Below are 20,221 nucleotides of genomic sequence, written 5' to 3' on the forward strand. Positions count from 1 at the left end.
ATGGTGGCAAGACTGGCTGGGGCTCTGGCTCCAGGCCCAGCCCCAGCGTGTGTCAGACTTACCCTCCTTGTGCCTCCGTTCACCCTGTCTGCCTGCAGGGCCTGCAGGAGCATCCTGAGAGTTGGTAGGGTGGCCTGCCTGGTGCCCGCACGGGGTCTGCTGGTGGGTTGCTGAGGCTGCGGTGAGGTCTCCATGGCTCCCTTGTCCTGCACATCCTTCCTTTGGTGTGTTATCTTGCTAGCATGTGAGCTCATACTGGCTCTGAGTCTGCAGCCTGTTTTCTTCACCAGGTGGCTAAGCAGAGTGGCAGGCAGGGTGGCAGAGCCCCACTGGCCTGCAGGGGACCCTCTGTGGGCTGCAGGCAGTCCCTCGTGGTTCCAGGTGCCCTGGCAGGACCTGCACCATGATCCCCATCGAAGCTCACATCCAAGGCATTTGTGGGCACCCCTGCCCCAGACATGAGGGTTGGCATTTGCTCTTGCACGTGAAGCAAAGGCCTGTTTGGAGGAGGGCGTGGAAGCCTGGTGTGATGAAGACAAGGACCGGTGGCCCACCCCTCTTGCACCAGGACCTTGGGTGGCAGGCCTGGGGCCTTCAGTCCTTAATTCAGGAGGGTAACCCGTCACTGGAACTACGGGTGAACTCCAGCTGTTGTTGCCATAGCTGGAGGGAAGAGGGGAAAGGAGGGGCTGCAGGGGAGCAGAGACGCTCACCCTCCCTCTGCCGGCATCAGGCTGCCGGTGCTGGACAGGGCCCCGTCAACTGTGTGAGGAGTAAGTATCCTTACCTGGACTAAATATCCCCTTTAATCCTCCCACCAACACTGAAATTGATTCTGTTGTTATTCCCATTTCACCGATGAGGAACCCATGGCCCAGAGATGTTAAGTAACCTGCCCAAGCCTCCCTCTGAATATGGCAGAGGGAGGGTCTGAATTCGGAAAGTCTGGCTCCCGTGCCCCCATCCCTAACCACTGTCATTTACCTCTTGGGCCAGCCCTCTGATTGGAAAACCGGAGGCCCAGAGAAGTGCAGTGACTTGGCCAGTTCTGCATGGCAGGTTAGTGGCAGAGCTGAGCTGTGTCTCCCATGCTCTGATTCTGTGGCCTCTCGAGGTGGCTCACCCCTAAACACGCCCCACGTGGTGGCTCTGTTTCCTCCTGTCCTCTGAACCTGCCAGCCTGTGCTCAGGCAGGGAGAAGTGGAGCAACTATGCTGGGCGGGTCGTCATGCCCCAGTGCCGCCTGCCCTACACCTGATTGGCAGCAGAGTGGCCCCTCCTCGGGGTGGTCTGGAGGTGCCAGTGGCCACTCATCCGCACAGCCCAGTCTCACACGTGTCACTCCCAAAGGATGTTGACACAGAATGAAGCAGCTAGGGGAGGCGGACACTTTTGCACGCAGGTGGCGTTCCTGGTAATCTGTCGTGCTGTCGTCTGTGGCTGCCTTTGGCTGGCATCTCACCTCCTCCTGGCTGTCCTGCAGCCACCTTAGGGAGGTCAGCGTGTCACCTTCATCCGGGTACAGCACAAGCTTGCCAGCACCGCACTGTGGGATCTGGAGGCCTTTGCTCCTGAGCCCTGCCTCTGTGTAATCCGTAAAGCACGGACCTCTTAGGGGCTTCCATTCTTCCACCTGGAAAAATCTCACACTGTTTAGGGGTTGACGCAGGGCTAGAGCGTGGAGGCGTTGCCGGAGGACCGAGGGAGAACTGAGTGCATGTTCTCTTGGCCTCAGCCCCGTGTGCATGTTATACATGGGTGCTTTGCTGTCCACACTGGGTTCCACGGCTGGGCGGGAGTTGAGTTCAGCTCGGTGGCTGCCTTTCCACCCTGCAGGCCTGGTTCGGGAGTGTGAGGATGCTTGCTGGAAGCCGATGTGCATGAAAGAGTTAATGGTGGAGCCATTAACTCGGCCCCCTCTCCAGCTTTCCCAGGGAAAGGGCAGGAACAGAGAGGCCTTATCTTCAGAGGAAGGGGTGGGCGGGGACACAGCGCTCTTCTGCACAGGCGCCTCTGAGCCACCCTGCATGTTTCATTCCACCGACTTCTGCAGCCCAGCTGTTCAGAGCGGATCCAGAAGGTGGAGAGAGGATTTCCAATAAGCAGAGAATGGAGTGAATGTGAGATTCATTACTGGGATTTGGCAAAGCAAAGAGCCTCACTTTCTCCCCGCAGATGGGACGGGGGCGGGGCAGGAGCCAGCGGGGTGGGGGTGTCCAGCAAGAGCTCCTTCCCATCCTCCCACTGCTAGAGCGCCTAGGCCTGCTTCCTTTGCCATGGGCCCCCTCCTCCATGCAGAACCTCAGCCTGGAATGATCACATGTCCAGCTTTTCTCGCCCCCTTCCTGCCTTGCTGGAGGGAGTGGCCTGGCCCCGGCCCCTGCCCCCTGCCACCTACACCTCCTGTTTTGCTGCACTGGCCTCTTGGTGGGGGCTGCAGCGGAGATGGGCAAAAGCCGCTTCCAGGCAGCCAACCCCCATCCTGGGAGTGACTGAAAGTCCTTGGGGGCTCCTGCAGGGTGAGCTGACCATCCTGGCCCTGGTAAGGACACCCAGGAGAGGGCCAGGGTGGCTCTTTTTAGGGCACAGCATAAAGAACAAGCCTAAGTGTTTCTGAGGCAGGAGGGTGCCGAAGCATTGGGGAGCTGGGTTTTAGAAGCACTGTTTGGGGTGGTGAGTGGAAGATGCGGGACACAGATTCACGCGATTGTGCACATCACCTGACCTCACTCCCTCGGTTTACAGAGGAGGAAACTAGAGGCCGAAAGAGATGAAGTGAGTTCCCTAAGGTCACACAGGCCAGCGAGGCCCAGGGCGCAGACCTCCTGCTCTGCTTCCCCGTGCCCATTCGGTTGGCATCCGCATCCCTGCCTTGACACCCCCGTGTGGCAGCTGCTGTGATTCTGTGACTGGGCACCTCCTCACCCCACCCCGGGGGGCCCTGCGAGGGAAACGAGAACGCCCCATGCAGAAGTGGTTGGAAAGCAAGAAGCCTGGAGAGAAGTGAGGCCTCTGTGTTTTGGCCTGAGTCCAGGACTCATGGCCTGGTTCCCAGGGATGGAGCACTGACCCCTCCCTTCTACACCCCCACCCCACGCCCCCAGGAGCTCCCTGTGGGGAAGCCGGAATGACCTGGGCTCAGGGATTGTAAATTCATCTTGCTGGGTGTGTGGCTGCCTTTATGTAACCAGCGCTCTCACGGAGGAGCCAGGGCACGGCTCTCAGTACTCCCGGGGGTCCCTCGGTGAGGTGGGAGGACCTCGGGAGGTCAGGAGGCTGCTCAAGACCTCTGCCCATCAGGGACCAGGTGAGGGCTTGTTGACCACTCTGGCCTCCTGATGCTTCTGGTGGGGAGACCACAGAGGGGCCTGCCGCCACCATTGCCAGTGGCCCTGGCCTGCCCTGTCGTCCTTCTGGGCTGGCCAAACTCCATGTGCAGAAACCCAAGTGAACCCCAGTAGTGGCCTCTGGGAGAATCATCTGTCAAGAGCCAAGGATGGAGTTTCTGGGGAAGACTTTCTGCTGCCCCCCAACCCCTTTCAGGTGCATTGTCCTGTGGCCCCACTTCCTGTAGGAAAGTCAGGTGCCTCCAGAAGCTTCTCCCTGGCCCCAGGCCAGAGGCGACAGTGGGGGCCCCTTGCTTGCACTGGTGACTGTGGCTGGTTGTTGGTGCCTGGCCCTGCCCTGCACTGTGCACCCATCGAAGGCGGCATCATCCTGGTCTCTCCGGTGGCCATGCATGGGTGAGCAGCCTACGACATATCTGCTCCCAACATCGTGTGGGGTGGGGCTTTCAGAGGGGCTAGGGGCTTTCAGAGGGGCAGGGGGTGCTCCTGGCCTTGTGACCGAAAGGAGCTGAAGGTTTGGAGAAGCTGTTGGGCCGAGGTCAGTTCTTATATTTGGCGATGAGGGAACAGATGCTCACGGAGCTGCTCCCGTGCCAGGTGCTGCTCCAGTCGCTGCACACACTGCCTCACTCTGCGCTGACAGCCAAGAGGCTGGCTCCCCCACATTTTACAGATAATGTGCTCCCCCAGTTCCTTAGTGGTGGAGCTAGGATTCGAACCCACGCAGGCAGCCTCCTGGGGCTGTAGTCCTACCCTTCATCTCCCTCCAGGACCTGGATCTTGGGGTTGGCAGGATAATGACTCCCAGAGGTGTGCACCTCCTAATCCCCAGCACCTGGGACTATGTTAGGTGACATGGCGGGGCCAGGTAAGGTTGCTAATCAGCTGGTCTTAAAATAGGAAGATGATCCTGGATAATCCATATGGGCCCGCTGTCATCACAAGAGTTTTTAAAAGCGCAATAGACCATCCAAGTGGTGCAGCGGGAGAGGCTTGGAAGGAGGAAGGAGGCCACAAATGTGGGTGGGGAGAAAATGCAGGAAAACACAGTCTCCCTGAGCCTCGGGAGGGTGCCCAGCCCTGTGGACACCTTCCCTGGATCCTAGTGAGGTGGAGGGTGGGACAGATGTGTGTGGTTTGACATCACAAGTGTGTGGTCATTTGCTACAGCAGTGATGGGAATTGAATGCCATTAGGCAGCAGTGCTCCTATCCCGGAAGAATTAGGAGAAATTCCCTGTGGATCTCAAACTCTGGAAGATTCTGTGCTCCTCTGTGGACTGCTCCAGCTCTGCAATCATAGGAAAGGTCTCCCATGTCTGTTTGGGGGAAGAAAACCCCGTAGCAAAACCATTTCCCCTTTTGACAAATGAAGGCGAGGGTGTGGGCTGGACACATGTTTCCTTTTTGTGGATTTTTTTTTTGTTTTAACACTTAGAATCCTGTAGCTGAGGGAGACTTTGGGGGTTTGTCTGCCTGATTTGCAAGTGAGGAAATGGAGGCCCAGGGAAGTTAAGTGACTGGCCTAGGGTCGTGCAGAGTCATGCTGGAATATCAAACCAGATAGCCCAGCTCCTGCTCCAAAGTGCTTTCCTCCCTGGTTGGGGAGGAGAGTTGGAGAGAGTGGACCGTGAGCACCAGCATCACTGGCAGGGACTGGAAGAGTAGCTACTGTACCCAAGTGCTGGGGCCTCTGGCCACTTCCTGTAGGAACCAAGTGACCCGCCGCGGCGCAGGCCTCTCCCTGTCTGCCTGCAGCCCTGGGGGCCCCAGGGACCTGAGGACACTCTGGCCTGAGGGCTGGGTCCTGAGAGAAGAGGTAGAAGTCCGTCTAGTCTGGCCTGCCCTCCCGGTGTCCTGCAGGCGTCTCTGGCAGCCCAGGGCTCCTAGAGACGTTGGCTGGCGGGCGTCCCCACCTTTCCCCAGCCGCACCCTGTGGCCAGCAGCTTGCAGGACTTGGGCTTTTGCCTGTGACCCTGAAACAGTCATTTTCTGAGCTGAGTGGGGATCAGGTGAGCAGATCCCCACACCTTTAACTGCTGTGATCTTTCTGTCCTGGAGGCTGGTGGGCAGCCTGGATGGTGCTTCATGGCACTTTATGACTGTCCCCGTCACCAGGCTCGTGAGTTGCCCCCCTCCTCTCGGCATCCTGAACAGCTTCCCTGAGAGCCCCACTCTGGGCCTTCGCCTCTGCAGGCCCGCTGCCTGGGGCGCCTCCTTCCCCTGGAAGCTGGGCCTCTTTGGGGACTCCTTAATAAGGGACTTGCCAAGTGCTGCCAAATGCCCCATCTGGTCCCCATTTGTTCCACTTACCACCCTATTTTAACTTTTATGTCTCCTCCTTGGGTTTAAGATCTGAGCAGGCAGGGTCTGTGAGGCACCCCAGGTCCCTGATGCCGCCAGCACCCAGGGGACTCTTAGTACATATGCAGGGAGGGAAGGAATGAAGGAGGAGATGACTTGGGAAGTCCTCCAGTTCCCGTTTGTAACTGGCATATTGCGACAAAACACTCATGGCATTTGACTTTTTTCATATACCTTTTTAAAAAATTTATTTTTATTTTTACTTTTATTTTTATTTTTTTTTGAGACAGAGTCTCGCTCTGTCGCCTGGGCTGGAGTGCAGTGGCCAGATCTCAGCTCACTGCAAGCTCCGCCTCCCGGATTTACGCCATTCTCCTGCCTCAGCCTCCCGAGTAACTGGGACTACAGGTGCCCGCCACCTCACCCGGCTAATTTTTTTTTTTTTTTTTTGTATTTTTTAGGAGAGACGGGGTGTCACTGTGTTAGCCAGGATGGTCTCGATCTCCTGACCTCATGATCCGCCCGTCTCGGCCTCCTAAAGTGCTGGGATTACAGGCTTGAGCCACCGCGCCCAGCCTATTTTTATTTTTTGAGATGGAGCCTCGCTCTGTCACCTAGGCTGGAGTGCAGTAGCACGAGCTTGGCTCACTGTAACCTCCATCTCCCAGGTTCAAGCGATTCTCCTGCCTCAGCATCCTAAGTAGCTGAGATTATAGGCACCCGCCACCACACCTGGCGAATTTTTGTATTTTGAGTAGAGACAGGGTTTCACCAAGTTGGCCAGGCTGGTCTCGAACTCCCGACTTCAGGTGATCCACCTGCCTTCGCCTCCCAGAGTGCTGGGATTATAGGAGTGAGCCACTGCACCTGGCCTTCATATACCTATAAAAGAGAACTTGCCCGGGAAATCTTCCAGATGCACCTTTAGGGTTTTAAGGCAGATACATGAAGCTCGTCAGTGAGCAGCTGCTGCTTATTCCTTTTTCATTTCCAACTCAGAGCAGCCCGCATCCCAAGCGGACAGCTGCTCCCTTCCTCTCGGCTCCCTGCCGCCGACGCTCCTGCAGAAGCGGGGAGAAGAGGCAGGAAGGCGACGCGTGATCATCCGCTGGGTGCCCGCACGTTGCCGTCTGCGCAGGTGCCATCTCCTTTACTTGCCACTCTCCTCGATGAGCCTTTTCCCCTTTTTGCAGATGAGAGCATTGCCCCCCAGAGGTTAAGAAATGGGCCCAGAGTCACTTAGCTCATCAGGGTGCAGCCAGATTTGAACCCCATCCTGCTGATCTCCACGCCTGCAGGCCTGGCCCGATGAGATGGACAGCTGGGTGGTGGAGACCTTGAGACCCTGGATGGCTCCCAAATAGGGCCTGTAGCTCCTGGACGGGGAGAGTTTGGCACAAAGGGTTTGTGGAGTGAGCTGGGGGAGAAGGTGGCTTAGGGTCCCTGTCTCTTTTTTTTTTTTTTTGAGACGGAGTCTCGCTCTGTCGCCCAGGCTGGAATGCAGTGGCCGGATCTCAGCTCACTGCAAGCTCTGACTCCCGGGTTTACGCCATTCTCCTGCCTCAGCCTCCTGAGTAGCTGGGACTACAGGCACCCGCCACCTCGCCCGGCTAGTTTTTTTTTTAATAGAGACGGGGTTTCACCGTATTAGCCAGGATGGTCTCGATCTCCTGACCTCGTGATCCGCCTGTCTCGGCCTCCCAAAGTGCTGGGATTACAGGCTTGAGCCACCGCGCCCCGCAGGTCCCTGTCTCTGAACAAACAGATGGAGGTGCTATTCCAGCATCCTCTCAGCCTCTGGTGTCCTGAGCTTCTGGTTCTGGGAGGAGAGAATGGAGCTGGGCTCCGTTCTGGGCTGGGCTGGTTTGGGCCCAATTCAGACAAGCTTCTTAGTTTGCCATGAGTGACACTTTCGCCTGCCCCAGTGTCTCCGCCAAAAACATGAAGGGCTTCAGACCCCCCAACCCCGGCCTGCTTCCCTCCTGGACTTGGAGTGGGTCTGGGGCTGACAGCAGTCTCTTGCCGGATAGCCTGAGCAGTCACCAACGCCATCAGGTCTGACGATGAGGTCCCTGCCCCCGAGGAAAAAACAAGGCCGTCTGGGGGATTTTCTGCCAGGTGGTGAAAACAGGCCTGGAGTCAGCCAGCACCCCCATGCTTAGACACTTCGTGTGGTTTTCAAAGTGCTTTTATGTTGCTAGCTCATATGATCTTCCCCAAAACCCAATAAGGGAGGGCAGGAAGTTTGAGCAACAGCCTCTCAAGCACCCAAACAGCAGGTGGTTTCATTGCCCTCCATTTACAGGCAACTAAACTGAGGTTCAGGATGGCTACCACTTGTCTCCCCAGCCACCCAGCCATTTAGCCGCAGAAAAGGTCATGACTCTTTATGCCCCAGCAAAGCTGAAGATTTTTCTTTCTGTTTTTAAAAATGTTTACTACCCAGGGCGGTGAACACCTGGTGCCTCTGTCTAGCCCAAGATGTGAACGTTTGCCACTCCCGCTTCTTTCCTCCCACAAGACCTGACCCTCCTTTTGTGATGGGAACATCCTGCAGGCAGGCTGTCCTGCTTTCATAGACTTTGAGAAACGGGGTCCAAATTGCTGGCTGTGGGTGGGAAAGGCGACACTGCGGTGAAGAGGGGGAGTATTTTTGTAGGTGGGAAGAAATGCATTTCCTCTGCCCTCTTAGGTTCAGTGTTTGGGGGCCTGCGAATTAAACTCACTGAAGATAAATTAACGATAGAAAAGACAGATTTAATCACATAGGTATGGGAGTTCACTGAAAAATGTGACTCAAAAGAGCAGGTAGAAGGTGGGGCCGTGGCTGGTCCGAAGGTGGTGAGTTATCTCCGCTGATTGTTTAGTTACAGATTAGACTGTTCCACTCCTTCCCCTCTTCCCACTACTGCACTTGACTAGTCTTTTTTTTTTTTTTTTTTGAGCCAGAGTCTCGCGCTGTTGCCTGGGCTGGAGTGCAGTGGCGCGGTCTCAGCTCACTGCAACCTCTGCCTCCCGGGTTCAAGCGATTCCCCTGCCTCAGCCTCCCGAGTAGCTGGGACTACAGGTGCCTGCCACCACGCCTGGCTAATTTTTTGTATTTTTAGTAGAGACGGGTTCACTATGTTGGCCAGGTTGGTCTCGAACTCCTGACCTCGTGATCTGCCCACCTCGGCCTCCCAAAGTGCTGGGATTACAGGCGTAAGCCACTGTGCCCAGCCAACTAGTTTTTTTGTTTTTTTTTTTTTTTTGAGATGGAGTCTCGCTCTGTCGCCCAGGCTGGAGTGCAGTGGCCCGATTTTGTTTTGTTTTGTTTTTTTTAAACTTTGGGCACTTATACCATCTTAATAGGGGAAAAGGAAGGGGCAAAAGCACGTATTATGGGCCGGGCGTGATGGCTCACACCTGTAATCCCAGCACTTTGGGAGGCCGAGGTGGTCGGATCACCTGAGGTCAGGAGTTCCAGACCAGCCTGGCCAACATGGTGAAACCCCGTCTCTACTAAAAATACAAAAATTACCCAGGCGTGGTGGCACACACCTGTAATCCCAGCTACTTGGGAGGCTGAGGCAGGAGAATCGCTTGAACCTGTGAGGCGGAGGTTGCAGTGAGCCAAGATCGCACCACTGCACTTCAGCCTAGGCAACAGAGTGAGACTCTGTCTCAAAAAAAAAAAAAAAAAAAGAGCACATATTATGGCAAAACAAATGAGTTTTTGGAAAGATAAATAGGCCCTTAGGAGCTGAGATGCGAGATGTGAAGTCTTGTGACAATGTCTGCTTAGGTGTGGTGTGGAAACTACTCACATCTCCCAGGGAAGAGTCCGTTGCTCCCAGGGAGCAGATTTGGGCCCGTATACCATCTTAATAGGGGAAAAAGCACATATTATGGGCCAGGCGCGATGTGCCGGTACAGGAGGCAGACGTGGTTTATGGTTGCTGTTGGAACCAGTGCAGGGCCCAATTGCTTTGTATTGGGTGTTGAGGATCCTGGTTTTGTATCAGCCATGAGTTTGCAGCTCTAGGACACACCTGATGTGAGCTCAAGGGGAAAGGAGGTTGGAGGGGCAGAGTGGTTGGATTGGATGTGTGCCTGGGGCCATATCTAATCTACAAAGTGGTCATCAACGGGAATAATAGAGCTGGCTGCAGACCACAACCAACGCTATTATTTAAAAGTAAGGTCGTGGCCGGGCGCGGTGGCTCAAGCCTGTAATCCCAGCACTTTGGGAGGCCGAGACGGGCGGATCACGAGGTCAGGAGATCGAGACCATCCTGGCTAACACGGTGAAACCCCGTCTCTATTAAGAAATACAAAAAACTAGCCGGGCGAGGTGGCGGGCGCCTGTAGTCCCAGCTACTCGGGAGGCTGAGGCCGGAGAATGGCGTGAACCCGGGAGGCGGAGCTTGCAGTGAGCTGAGATCCGGCCACTGCACTCCAGCCTGGGCGACAGAGCGAGACTCCGTCTCAAAAAAAAAAAAAAAAAAAAAAAAGTAAGGTCACACTTTTAATAATAAGTCACATTTTAAGTTATGATCAATTTATAAGACACACTGTTGGTATAATGGTAGCTTTTCAAGAAGGATACAAAAAGGCACATTGGGCCGGGTGTGGTGACTCACGCCTGTAATCCCAGCACTTTGAGAGGCTGAGGTCAGCGGATCGCTTCAAGCCAGGAGTTTGAGACCAGCCTGGCCAACATGGTGAAACCCTGTCTCTGCTAAAAATACAAAAAAAAATTAACTGGGCGTGATGGCGCATGCTTGTAATCTCAGCTACAGGGGAGGCTAAGGCAGGAGAATCACTTAAAACCTGGGAGGTGGAGGTTGCAGTAAGCCTAGATCGTGCCACCGCACTCCAGCCTGGGCAACAGAGCCAGACTCCGTCTCAAAAAAAAAAAGTAAAAAGGCATGTTGTAGGTACCTGCTAGTGGAAGTTGCAGCTTGACAGGAGGTAGGGCGAGCACTTCTTAGAAAGGAGGAAATGGGCCCTCCTGCTACAGAGACCCACAAACATACACTGAGGCCTGCCGCACAGGAGATTCAAAAGAGGCAAAGGTGAATTAGAGTCAGGGTCTCCAAGTCAGGGTCTGACTCTGGGGGTGGGGGTCACATATGATGGAGGATGTCATGAGGGCTTCCTGGAGGTGGTGACGTTTACTGGGCGGGTTTTAGGTGAGTTTTGCGAGACAGTACGGCCTGGCTGAAGAGTGTAGGCTCCTTAGACAGGAGGGGGAATTCAGGCTTGAAAGTGAGTTGGTCAGATTGCCGGGGTCCTCGAATGCAAGGGAAGAATTTCGACTAACAGAGGAACCTGGGAAGCTGTTTGGGAAAAGGAGTGATGAAGTGGGAGGGGTCATCCAGCAGAGCCCTGCCTTGGTGGGAGGTAGCGAGATGGGAGATGGGCATTGGTGAGGGACGATCCCAGTGGTCCAGGGGAGCAGTCATAGGGTGGAAACTAACCTTGTGGGTCTGGGCAGGAAGGGACTGATTTGAGACACCGGGAAGAAACAGCCAATAGGACTTTGGTGAGAGGGCCAGGGGTTGGGGAGGGGGGGGCCGGGGGTCGGGGAGGGGGGTGCGGGGAGTGGGAGCTTGAGTCTTCGAAAACGGGCAGTGTTCCAAGGGGTAGACCTGAGGCAAGATGTGGAGAGGCAGCTGAGCTGGGAAGCTGGAACGGAGGTGTGGTCACCCCAGGAGACTAAGTCGGTGGGGGAGGGGACCCCTGGGAGCCATCCAGCCCCCAGGACTAGGGAATACGGAGGGAGAACGAGGGGAGAAGAAGCGGCTCCTGCGTGTCAGACACTGCCCTGGAGGTCAGATGGGACGGGGCTGGATACTGGCCATGAGGATTTTTTCAAGAACTCCGTTAATAGTGAGATGGGCGGACACCAGATGGCGCGGGTTAAGAAGTGAGTGGGCGGTAGGAAGCTAGAAGCTGCAGTGTAGACCCACTTTGAAAGGTTGGGCTCTTCAGACCGGGGGAAAGTTCACAGTTTTGAGGAGTTAGGTAGGTCAAAGGAAGAGGGTTTGCTTGTTTTTGAGATTGGGACATCCTGAACGTTCTCCCAGGCCAAGTAAGAAGAAACCAGAAGAAGGAACATGTCACCCGAATGTGCCAAAACAGCCCAGCAGCTGCGCGGCCTCACAGAGAAACTGTGCAGTGGCCCCTCTGTCCCACCATGCCTGCCTGGGGATGGCCTTCACTCGGGCTACTCAGGGTTCCCCCAGTCTGTCCACCCAAGAGCAGCAGGGGCTGTGGGTGCTCCCAGCCCCTTTTGGAGGTCGGTCTGTGGGTAGGAATGTGGGCTGCCTTGGGGCGTCACGGCTGCAGGTGCATACCAGCCATCAGAACAACCCTCCTGCTCCCCAGCCCGCCCCCCTGCACCCCCATGAAGAAACGCGGCCACCGGCTCATAGAGAGGGAGGGATATTGTTCTTGGCATTTGATGGGAAGCATCTGCTGCATCCCACTGGGGTGTTGCCCAGGATGGATTGGAAAAGAGTTGGCAGGAAGGCTGAGCTCTGTGCTCACAACCTGGCTTGGTGGTAGCCGAGGAGCTTGGCAGGGGCAGAGTACAGGACCTGGGAACTGGGGGCTGGTGCATGTGTGCATGCACGTGTGTGTGTGTGTGTGTGTATCTGTATGCACATGTGTGTGCTGGGGGGTGGGGAGGAAGCTGAGAGACCACATCCCCTCCTCGTTGCTGCTGTGTTGCTGCGTGCTTCAGCAGCACGTGGGTGTCACTGCACTTCCTGGCAGGTGTCAGCCTCCAAGACTGTGTTGGGCTCTTCTCCCAGTTGGCTCAGTTGGAGGTGGGAGTCCCAACTGTCCCCTGTGGCTTCCAGAGTGGGACCTTGCTGCGGGATAGGCTGGCCAGTGCTGCTCCCACCCCCGTGACCCTTCTGTTGGATGGGTCACCAGGAAGGACTGTGGGCATTGCCCATAGACAGGTGGACATGTGGCAATGTCCTTCTTTCTGATGCCCCTCGAAGGGGGCACTTTGTCAGCTTTGAGATGAGTCTCTGTGGATGTGGGAAGCTCACTATCTCAAGAGCAGTAGCCTTCGAAAATTCAACACAGACCCCCGAGTGGGGGCGGGAAGGGGGGTCCTGTCCCACTCACTGGCTGCCTGGCAGAGTTCAGCTCAGCTCTCAGTGTGTGTTTCTTCATCTGCACGAGGAAACGCCTGTGTTGCTGTGGGCGGAGGAATGGACTGAGGACTACATTCGCTTCCTGTTGCCACTGTAACTGCTTCGCACAAACTCAGTGGCTTAAAGCAACAGAGACTTCTTCCTTTACAGTGTTAAAGGGTCAGAAGCTGGAGATCAGTCTCACCAGACTAAAGTCAAGGTGCTGGTAGAATCCATTCCTGCCTCTTCCAGCTTTGGGCAGGAGGTGCTGCTGGAGTTCCTTGGCTTGTGGCTGCATCCCTCCAGCCTCTGCCTCCATCCTCATACAGCCTCCTCCTTCTCTGCAGTGAGATCTCCCTCTGCCTCCCTCTTTTTTTTTTTTTTCAGATGGAGTCTCACTCTGTCACCCAGGCTGGAGTGCAGTGGCATGATCCTGGCTCACTGCAGCCTCCACATCCTGGGTTCAAGCGATTCTCCTGCCTCAGCTTCCCAAGTAGCTGGGATTACAGGCGTGCGCCACTACACCTGGCTAATTTTTGTATTTTTAGTAGAGACAGGGTTTTGCCATGTTGGCCAGGCTGGTCTCGAACTCCTGATCTCAGGTGATCTGCCTGCCTCAGCCTCCCAAAGTGCTGGGATTGCAGCCATGAGCCATCACACCTGGCCTGCCTCCCTCTTAAAGGACGCTTGTGATTTGGGGCCCGCCTGAGTAATCTCTTCATCTCAGTATCTTCAGTTACATCTACAGAGTCCCTGTTGCCACATAAGGTAACACAGTTTGGGGAGGAGAGTTATTCAGCCTACCCTGGGGGCTTGTGGTGTATCTCAGGGCCCTTTTGATTTTAAGATATAAAGCAAGAAAACAAACTTGTTCAAGGGGAAAAAAAGGACATGTTGAATTCTGTTGTTTTAAATGTATATTTTTTTATTGTGCTAAAATACACAGAACATAAAATGTGCCATTAGTAACACCGAGTACATACACAGTGTTGTGCAACCATCACCACTATCTAGTGCCAGAACTTCTTCATCACCCCAAAAGAAAACCGCGTATCTATGAAGGACTCACTCCCCATCTGCCCTCTCCAGCCCTTGGCAGCCACCAGAACGCTTTCTGTCTCTATACATTCATTTTTAATAAGTGCAATTCTGTGTGACTTTAAAATAAATAAACATGAGCACGATGAGTTGCTTATTGGAAGGATGTCCATGCGGGCAGGCCGGCGTGTGGAATGCCTAGGCCTCCGGAAGGGCAGGAGTTGAAGGGGTGTGGATGTGCTGCCCTCTCCTCCCCTTGCTCCTTCCTTGGGGTCACTGCCTCCTTTGCAAATGGCCCCAGATAGTGTCTCATCCCCCACGTCTGCATTGCCTCCTAGCTTCAGGACCCTCCACCAAAAAACACTCCAAGCTTCAGACTCACTCCTGGGAAAATTCCAATGGCCTCACTCTCCCTTTTGAGCCAGCCAGGCCCCTCAGCCTGTGGCGGGCTGCCTTTGAGTCGGGTATGTCTCGGCGGCCTGAGCACCTATGAGCTAGGGAAGCAGGACAGGCACACCCAGGGAAGGGGAAGAGTCGGCAGTCACAGTAATTTATATCTTTGGAATCGTCTAAGAGATACTTGGCGTGTGCCTAGAACTTTCATTTCTTTTTTTGTTTGTTTGTTTTTTGAGACGAAGTCTCACTCTTTCACCCAGGCTGGAGTGCAGTGGCGCAATCTCATCTCACCGCAACCTCCTCCTCCCGGGTTCAAGCGATTCTCCTGCCTCAACCTCCTGAGTGGCTGGGACTACAGGCGCGCACCACCACGCCTGGCTAATTTTTGTATTTTTAGTAGAGATGGGGTTTCACCATTTTGGTCAGGCTGGTCTTGAACTCCTGACCTCAGGCGATCCACCTGCCTCAGCCTCCCAAAGTGCTGGGATTACAGGTGTGAGCCAACACACCCAACCACATTCATTTCTTAGGAGAAGCTCTGCATTTTCTGACAGTGAAATGTTCCCAGGCGGGTGACACTGATGGCGGGATCTGTGGCCTCACCAGTGTCTTATGGAAGATGCTGCTGTGTGTTTCACCAAGCTGTGTCCTATCGTCCTCTAAACGTGGCTTGTAGACATGGTGCTGAGAATGATCTGGGAGGCTCAAATCATAATATGGTCCAAATCAACAGCTCTCTGATGACCTGGTATTATCCTAGGATCAAATTGAGACTATCTGAGGATGGGTGTGGTGACTCACGCCTGTAATCCCAGCACTTCAGGAGGCCAAGGCAGGCGTATCAGTTGAAGTCAGCAGTTTGAGACCAGCCTGGCTAACATGGTGAAATCCCATTTCTACTAAAAATACAAAAAGCAGCTGGACATGGTGGTGTGCGCCTGTTGTCCCAGCTACTTAGGCTGAGGCAGGAGAGTTGCTTGAACTCGGGAGACGGAGGTTGCAGTGAGCCCAGAACGCTTTCCAGCCCGGGCAACAGAGCAAGACTCTGTACCCGCCCCACCACCAAAAAAAAAAAAAGAGATGATCCGAGCTGCACTGTCCAACATGATAGCCGCTGGCTGCATGGGGCCATTGAACACCTGAAATGTGGCAACTCCAAATGGAGAGGTGCCATGTGTGTGAAACGCACTCTGGGTTTCAGAGTCCTAGCAAGGGGGATAGAAAAGAATGTCAAATATCTGTCATTTTTACATTGATTACATGTTGAATTGATAATATTTTGGGCTCTGTTAAGTGAATGATAAAATTAATATCACCTGCTGTTACATTTTTTTAATGATTTTTTTTTTAAAATACGGGGTCTCACACTGTTGCCCAGGCTGGAGTGCAGTGGCACAATCTCGGCTCACTGAAACCTTTGCCTCCCGGGTTCGAGCGATTCTCCTGCGTCAGCCTCCCAAGTAGCTGGGATTACAGGTGGCCGCCACCACGCCTGGCTAATTTTTCTATTTTCGGTAGAGACAGGGTTTTGCCATGTTGGCCAGGCTGCTTTCAAATTCCTGACCTCAGGTGATCCGCCCGCCTCAGCTTCCCAAAGTGCTGGCATTTACAGGCGTGAGCCACTGTGCCTGGCTTGTTCTTACATTTGTTATTGTGGCTGCTGGAAAACGTAAGGTTGCGTCTGTGGCCCGTGTGCCGTTTCTGCTGGAGGGTTGGACCGAGGGGCAGCCGGGAAGGCTTTGGGGCTACTCTACCTGAGTGCCGAGTGTGTGCTGAGTGGTGGAGAACTTTGAGAGATCCTGAAGGACAGAGGCTCTGTGTGGGGGATGCAGCCCCGGGCCGGAGATGCCCTCTCTGTGCTCTGGAGACCCTCATTTGGTGACAGCAAGAGGAACCACTGCCGGAGGGGCGGCCACCTCAGCAAAGCACCGTGGCTGCTGGCTGCCCAGGTCAGGAATCCAGAAGCAGAGGAGGGGAGAAGGCTGGGCTTGGAGGAGAGCAGGGTCGTGGGCCCTGGGAAAAGTCTGGAGGGGCCAGAAAGCTGGGGGATAGATTGAGGCCAGAGGCAAAGAGAAGGAGGTTCAGAGAGGAAGGCCAAGGAAGAAAGGTTCTGCCCACGGGGAGGCAGGAGGCTGATGGGGTAGGGGCATGGTGGAAGCTGAATCCTCGAGGCTTGCTGTTGACCCTGACACCTGGCCAGAAAGGAGTTCCTTCCAGCATCCTTTGCCAGTGGTTTCTGGAGCTGCCCTTTAGGGGCCAGTGACGAGGGTGCCGTGGGATGGGCTGCGGGCAGTGGAAAAGACAGGCTCTTCTCACTCCCACTGCTGGGGAAATCAGCTTCTTGGAGGAAGGGGGAGCCGTATTTTCTGAGTGGCCACACTTCCTGGCCTGGACACGTGTGTCTTGCTGTAATTTTGGCGACTGGTGTTGGTGGTACCCATTTTATGGATGGGGAAGGTCAGATTCCACAGATGTTGAGTGACGAGCCCAGGGCCTTGGATTTCAGTGTTTGACTCAGAACCCACGTCTGTGATCTGCCACCAGCCTCCCTCCCATTCAGATGGGAACAGGGACTCCGGGCCTGCAGTCCCCTCCCAGATACTCCCCCAGCTCTGGCCTGGTGCCCGGAGACCAGTGGCAGCAGCTCCCATTCACTGTGCGGTAGGGAGGGCCGTGGGACCAGGAGGCCTTAGGGGGAAAGTTGGCCATGAGGAGTGGGAAGTGATGGGTTAGATGCCAGTGACTGCTGGCTGGGGAGCCGCTGGACATGGCTGGCCTGTGTGGCCAGTGTGGCGGGTGCCCCGGGGCTTCAGTCACCACCAGCCACAGGTGGGGTTGTGGGAAGGTGAAAGTGTGTGGAACCCAGTGACCATGAGGTCCTGTAGGGGTTGCCTGAGAGAGCGTAGCCTCCAGAATTCAGCCCCTGGCCCTCAGAAGGTGTCACCAAAGGCTTCTTTCCACTTAAGCGAATCCCTCCCAGCCCCCAGCAAGCCCTCGGAACCAGCCCACTCCCAGGCGCTCTCTCCTAGTGTGGGAGTGGCCACGCCCCTGCTGGGAGTGACTCACTTGGGTTCAGAGGTCGTGGCACTGAGATGGGTCTGGCAGATCCCAGCGTCCAGGCCCAGCCCCTATAGTGTCAGCTCCCTCCTCTGGGGACCCCCTTGCTTGTGCCCCTCTGGGTCCCAGCACATCCCAGGCCTGCAGGGAGGGGGAGAGGAAGAGACTGACTCACTGGCCAGGTCCCCCAGGGGCTGGAGAGGCTGGAGAGGCAGGAGCCGGATCGGATCTGAATCCAGAGGCTCTCGGAAGAAGAGCTCAGGGTGAGCTGCGCCCCCATCCCCTGCCCCTCCTCTCCTGCTGCTTCTCCCTTCCGTGGTCCCAGCCAGCAAGCACCTGGGGTAGAGGGGACAAACCCAGGTGGCTGTGTTCCAACCCTGCCTGCAGGTCTGAATGGCTTTCTGGGGTGGCTGGCCATGCCCCCTGAGAGCCCAGCTGTGGGGATGTCTGAGCAGGTTGGTGGGGGAGCACCTGGGAAGCAGGGGCATTGGGCAGAGCACAGGGTGAGAGGGCGTCCAGGTCAGGTTCAGGACCTGGTTGGGAGGAGGGGGGTCCTCATGGGCACTGCCTCTGGCAAGCTCAGGGACAAGGGCAGGGACAGTGTGGCTGGAGGTCCCTAGGAGCCTCTTCCCCTCTCTTCCTAGCAGCTCCCCCTCGCTCTTCCCAGGGACCCTGTCACTTTCCTTTAGCGAGTGGCAGCTCCTTGGCGTCCCTCCCGTGCCTCCAAGTTGCTGCTGCACCGGGCCTGCCGCTGGGCTCCCCTATCTCTGCCTGCCCCCTCCTCCTGCTCCCCTCGCCCTGCCCCCTTGGAGCAATTCCCCACCGAGCCTCCCTTCCCAGGCAGTCGAGGTCCCTCCCTACCTCTGCCCCACGCTCTGGGAGGCTCCTTGTTCCGCGGCCACAAAGCCCCTTTGATCCTCTGCTCGGCTCCGAGCCATGTGACCCGGTGGGCGGGCCGCGGCTCTCGGCGCGTCCAGCGCAGCCCGACGTTCCGCTGCTGGGGTGAGTCCTGCTCCTTTGTTCTTCCCAGCCTTGCACCACTGGCTCGGGGGCTCTCAGGTGGCGCGGCCGTGAGGCGGGCCCCGATGGCCATGGTGGCGGGGCCGGGAGCCACGCTGTCCCTGGGCCCCAACCTGAGGCCGGCAGGACCGAGCGGGGTCCCCAGGAGAGGGGTGGCGGGGAGCTCGGTCTCCACGCGGGGACCAGATTTTCAGCCTCAAAATAGAAGAATAGGGCTTTGTGTGGTCACAGCTATCTCTTTGTAAATATTTGGCCAACTAAGCTGAGTGGCTGAGTCTCCTCCTGCCGGGAGCTTCTTGGAACATGTTTCCTTTTCGCAAGGGGTTTCCCTGGCTTCCAGGAGGGCCAGGAAGAAATTCGAATTGGCCACCACTTTCTCTAAAATCACTCCGCTCAAGTTACCACCCCTTTGGGCTCCTGAAGACCGGCTGGCTGGAGGCTAGAGATAGTCTCAACCCTCGAAATGCAGTAACCCAAGCTCCCCGCAGCGCTGGCACTGGGATCCGGGGAACTGCTGCTACAGCCCAGCTCTGGATTCCTGGATGTGTTGGAGATGTGCAGGGTGTTCCTGGGAGGAGCGGGGAGGGAGGGTGCTGCTGGCGGGGCTGGTCTGCGTGTGCTTTGCTTCTCTACAATGGCATGTGGGGTGTCGCCATGCAGAGTCATGTCAGTGAGCAGCGGCTGAGGGAACTCCCTAACGGACCTGCTTTCAGAGGGGCTTTTCATGCTGGGAGAACCCCAGAGACTAAAGTCATGCAGCCAACAGAGGGTGGTCCCTGGCATCAAAGCAGGGAGGGGCCAGGAGCTTTGCAGGCAATGCCATCTGCTCCTGAAACACCTTCCCAGTGACTCTGGGGACTGACTCAGCCTCCAGCCTGCTGCACTTCATCCCTGGCCCCTCTCTCTTTGCTTTTTGACATGAAATCTGCTGTGTTTTGGTCAGAGGTTTGGGGAACAGCTCTCTGCTCATGTAAGATAAGTTTGTAATTCCCAGAGAAAAATGTGCCACCCGGAAGGAGGTTGAGCAGTAGTTTTCTGACAGGTCTGTTCTGGGCTGTGGGGACAGCACCTGCTGGATCAGGACTGAGTTGGAATTTGGTTTGGATCCCACATGAGAAAACCTGTTAGAAGAGGAGGAAGCAGAAAAAGGCCCCATTCCCTAATAATGGTGTGGGTTTTCCTCCTCCATTCATTGCCACTTTGCCTTGAAACTAATGGGGCCTCGTGTGTTTCCGTGAATGTCATTCTCTTTGGCCAACTCCCCTGGCAGCCCCAGGAGCTCCTTTGCAGGAAAAGTAAGAAGGTGTTTGCTGAGCATCTAGCATACGAGTCCTCATTGGAAAGGTGGGATTCTTGCTTCTCCTTCTTGGGTCTCTTTTAGGCTGAGATGTGGCCAAGGAAGGCCTGTGGTATGGCTCGCCTTTTTTAACACCTGTCTCTGGAGACCTGAGTTGCCGCGGACCCCCGGCTTGCCCCTCCTGTCCTCTGGTCATTTCTGTGTCGGGGTGTCTGAGAAACTATTTCATTGGCCGCTTTGTGTATGTTCCCACCAGCCCCCGCCCCTGTAGGCTGTCATTGTGATGGGGCCGATTCAGCTGCGGTGGGGAGGACCCACTGTGCGCGCATTGGGGGTGGTGTGGGGCATTCTGGGATGAGAAGATGCGACTTCTGCCCTGAGAGCCCTGTTTTAATGGGAGGCGGGGGCATAGTTGCAGGCGGAAGCCATGGAACGCTGGTCAGACCAGCATTCCATGTCAAAAATGGCCTTGTCAGCCAGGCGCAGTGGCTCATGCCTGTAATCCCAACACTTCAGGAGGCCAAGGCAGGCAGATCACCTGAGGTCAAGAGTTCGAGACCAGCCTGTACAACATAGTGAAACCGTGTCTCTTCTGAAAATACTGGCTAATCCGGGCATGGTGGCACGTGC

General features: G+C 55.8%; 1 protein-coding gene across 12 annotated transcripts in view; it reads left to right on the forward strand.

The window, feature by feature from the left end:
- The window catches only part of SEPT9 (septin 9), a 215,635-nt gene that overhangs the window by 148,236 nt on the left and 47,178 nt on the right, over positions 1 to 20,221 (forward strand). The window contains exon 1 of one of the 12 annotated variants that reach the window (XM_025362725.1): positions 17,282 to 17,537. The exons of 10 other annotated variants lie outside the window; for them this stretch is intronic. The gene's annotated coding sequence lies outside the window, so the exon portion shown is untranslated. Of the gene's footprint in view, positions 1 to 17,281; positions 18,277 to 20,221 lie in introns of those variants that run through there. One more of the 12 variants, XM_025362723.1, reaches the window with a different exon arrangement.

The sequence above is a fragment of the Theropithecus gelada genome, chromosome 16 (assembly GCF_003255815.1).
Source record: "Theropithecus gelada isolate Dixy chromosome 16, Tgel_1.0, whole genome shotgun sequence".
NCBI lineage: Eukaryota > Metazoa > Chordata > Mammalia > Primates > Cercopithecidae > Theropithecus > Theropithecus gelada.